Below are 4,003 nucleotides of genomic sequence, written 5' to 3' on the forward strand. Positions count from 1 at the left end.
CAACTTAATCCTACATTTGCATCTCATTTCTCATTATCTATTTCTAACCTTTTTAACTTAATCATTGCATTGTGACTTTATTTCACATGATTATATCTTACTTTTGTGACTTCATATCTCAATTTCTCCAAATGTGACACAACTGTAACTTAATCTTATGTTTGCATCTTTATTTCGCATAGTTGTGAATATTTCTCATTATTTTGACTTTAATTATTGCATTTGAGACTTTATCTTATAATTATGACTATTTTTAATTTATGAGTATTTATTGCATATGCAACTTTATATCTCACAGTTGTGACTTCATATCTCTATATAACTGAAACAATCATGTTTGTGACTTTATTTCTCATAATAGCATTTTTCTCACATTTGCAACTTAATTTCGTATATTGCAACTTTGTTTCTCATAATTGTGACTATTTCTAATGTTAAGAACTTTCTTGCACATGTGACTTTTTAATCACGCAATTGCAATTTAATCTTACATATTCAGCTTTATCTCCCATCTGCATCTTTTTTTCTCTTGTGACTTTGTATCTCAGAATGTGAATTTGTATCTAACAGTTGTGACAGTCACATATTTTGGCTTAATTTCTCACATTTGAGACTTTATTGATTTTTGACTTTTTTCATTCATCTCATAGCTAAATTAGGGCAAAAAAAAAAATTGGCTTCCATGATGCATTTCTAAACAGAAGATTTTCTTCACAAATTTTATTGTAAATCTGAGTCTGATATTTATTCATTTACAATAACATGAGGAGTGAGGGATAGTTCACACAGAAAGTTTAACTAATTTATCCATGAATTGCTCACCTGGATTCACATTTCTCTCACAGATACACTGCTATACCTTAACCTCTCTCAACCCATTGATTCCTTGAGAGGGTTCATTTTAAACTCAGTGTGACTCGATGAGAACATTTTTTCTTTCTGAAAACAAAACAGCCTTTTTCTTTAAGTGAAGTGAGGGGTCCTCTCTCCAGCATGTTCGGATTAATAAGGAGTGATTGATGAAGACAGGAGAGGAAACATTCGATTCCTGCTCCGCTCCCATTCCTGTGAGAAAGACCTTGGGAAAGAGAGCTATAAATAAGGAGTGTTGGTCCATGTGCAACAACCATCTTGCTTAGGCACACTGCGTGTGTGTGTGTGTGTGTGTGTGTGTGAGAGAGAGAGAGAGAGAGAGAGAGTCGTAGTGTGTCAAGTGTGTGTGCACGCTGTTGTTATGTCAATTTGGCATGAAAGACAGACCGGCGACAAGGTTTGGAAACAAGGCAAGGAAAATATTGACCAATCATGCACAGCAAAAAGTCAATACATAAGCTTCAAATGTGCTCTTTTTTGCATGATTAGTCCATTACTCAAACATTCACAATAATGCAATGAGTTCAGTGAGTTGAAGTATGTAAAACAGGCTAATATATTCTGGATACGTTTTCTACCTATACATGTATATATTGCTTTCTCCAGTATTTAACTCCTGAATCACCTAGAAATGCATCATTTGGGCTATAAGGTTTGCAGAAATATGTAAATATATGATATCTACAGTTACAAGCTAGAAAAGCATAAAAAGCATGCTGCTTCAGCTTGGTTCGCTTTAAGGGAACATCATAGTTTCACAAATGTTGCATTGTCCTAAGTGTACATTGATTTTTTTTTTTTACTCGACTGAAATACTTGTCTATGAATTAGATTTTTATTGTAGTTATCTTGAAACCCTGAAGTCAAAATCAACAACAAAGAATCGTGTTTTGTCATCTGAGATAATGAAATTGGCAGATAAAACTGTGACCTTCTCCATAAAGTCTAGTTGCACATATCATAAAAAGGCAGAACTCAGCACATGCGAAGTTGAAGGGTCAGCACATATCATTATATTTCACTCATGTGACACAGACGTAGGTGAAACAACAAACCCAGGCCTAATTAGCTGCCATGTGTGTAGAGTTTAGCCTTAGAAAAATAAACCCCCACCATAAAGTGGGTCTAGAGTTGGGGGTATGGCGTAGTGAGGTTGGGTGGAGGTGCCCACAAGGAAAGATTTCCTGAGTTCAGATATTGGTGATTTCATTCTAAAAGTGCTTTTGAATGGAGTTTTTTTTTGTCACTGCTGATGTAAACAACCACTGAACATCTTGTTCTTGACAGCTGTGTTAACAAATTAGCATAACAAACTACAGCTGGATAAACTTGTTCTGAAGCTGTTGTAACATTGATTTAAATGTGCTGTGGTATATGTGATACTCGCAAATTATAAAATGGATTGCACATGTCGGCGCAGCTTAATGATGTTGTTAGCATGAACAAAAAAGGCCTTTTATTTTTATCCAATGCTTAAAGTTGCATTGGTAAAAAAAAAAAGGTCCATTAGATCAGGATATATTTGATTGTTTACATTTATGCATTATGCAGGTGCTTTAAACATTGCATTCAATGCACTTTTTCAATGAGGCTCGAAGCCATGACCCTAGTGCCATGCTTACTTATAATATATTATTTTGCTGTCTAAAATAAACCTTATTTACCCTATATTACTTATTTCTATGCACATTCCTTTCCATAATTCTGCACAATTCATTGGTGCACATAATTGTGAACTAAACTTTTTTTTTTTAGAAAATCAAATGTAGTTTGCTTTCACCTCTGGAAAGACTTTTCTTTTCAGATAATGTTATCCTTCTCATCTCTAAGAGCCAGTTTCACAATCCTCAATTCCCAACTGATAAAGTTAGATGTTCTTAAATTATTCTTGTTGAAAATCCTTTTTCCTGAGAAACACACTACTATTCAGAAGTTTGTGGCTACATTTGGTAAAATCAGAAATATTATGAAAAATAATAAAAATTTAAATTGACTGTTTTGTATTTTAATTTTTTTTTTTTTAAGGCAGTTTATTCCTGAGATGGTATAGCTTAAAGGAACACTACACTTTTTTTGGAAATAGGCAAATTTGCCAATTCCCATAGAGTTAAACATTTCCCAGATCTCCAGGTCTGGCGGTAGCACTTTTAGCTTAGCTTAGCATAGATAACTGAACAAGCTAAAAGTGCTACCCCCAGACCCAGACATCGTGAAAGGATTCGAAAACAGTAAAACTCAACTCTTTGACTCTAGGGGAGTTGGACATTTTGATTTTTTTTTTTTTTTTTTTTTTGAGTGTTCCTTTAATTTTCAGCAACATTACTTCAGTCTTCAGTGTCCCATGATCTGCTATTTAGTTTTTTATTAATTTTTTTAAACTGTGATACTTCTCTCTTGACACTTTGACAAACAAAAGACTTTGATATTTCCTTGAAGTGGAAATATTCTGTAACATTATAAATGACTTTATTGTCACTTTTGATCCCTTTAACATATCCTTGCTGAATAAAAGTATGAATTTAAACCCTATGAAATGGGTTTCTATTTGATTTTGACCATTTTTTTTATTTACACACTAATGAATGAATGTATTACTATGGCCTTTAAAAAGGGGCAAGGATAGATTGATGGATTGCAAGCCCATAAACATGTACAGTACACTAAAGCAACATTGAACATATACATTTTATCAGCAAGTGATTTCGGTATCTCAACCAGTTGAGCAAGATTAGTTGTGAACAATAGCATAGCTTTGTTTTTAGTCATGTAGGGTTGAGGCGAGAAACATCATGGCTATCTCAAATGTTTCACACTAAAAGGGAAACTTGGAAAGGTCTGGAAACACCAAGAATGTACATTCCCTCTTGAACCGTTGGCGTGAGGAGAAAAAAGGTTAGCGCAGACCCTAATACTTCTTTAATTGGTTGACTACGAATTAAATTTGCATTAGTTTATAGCTTTCAAAACAATCGCCCCAGGGCATCATAAACAGCAAAACACTTGCAAACAATTCCAACATGCTCTTGCAAGTCAAATCTCGGAACTCGGCATGCTGTGTAAGGTTGGCCAAAGTTATGGTGAGGATGTTTGGCAGGGCCAGTATTGACACTAGAGCTACTCACAACATGCC

Source organism: Carassius gibelio, chromosome A6 (genome assembly GCF_023724105.1).
Source record: "Carassius gibelio isolate Cgi1373 ecotype wild population from Czech Republic chromosome A6, carGib1.2-hapl.c, whole genome shotgun sequence".
Lineage (NCBI taxonomy): Eukaryota > Metazoa > Chordata > Actinopteri > Cypriniformes > Cyprinidae > Carassius > Carassius gibelio.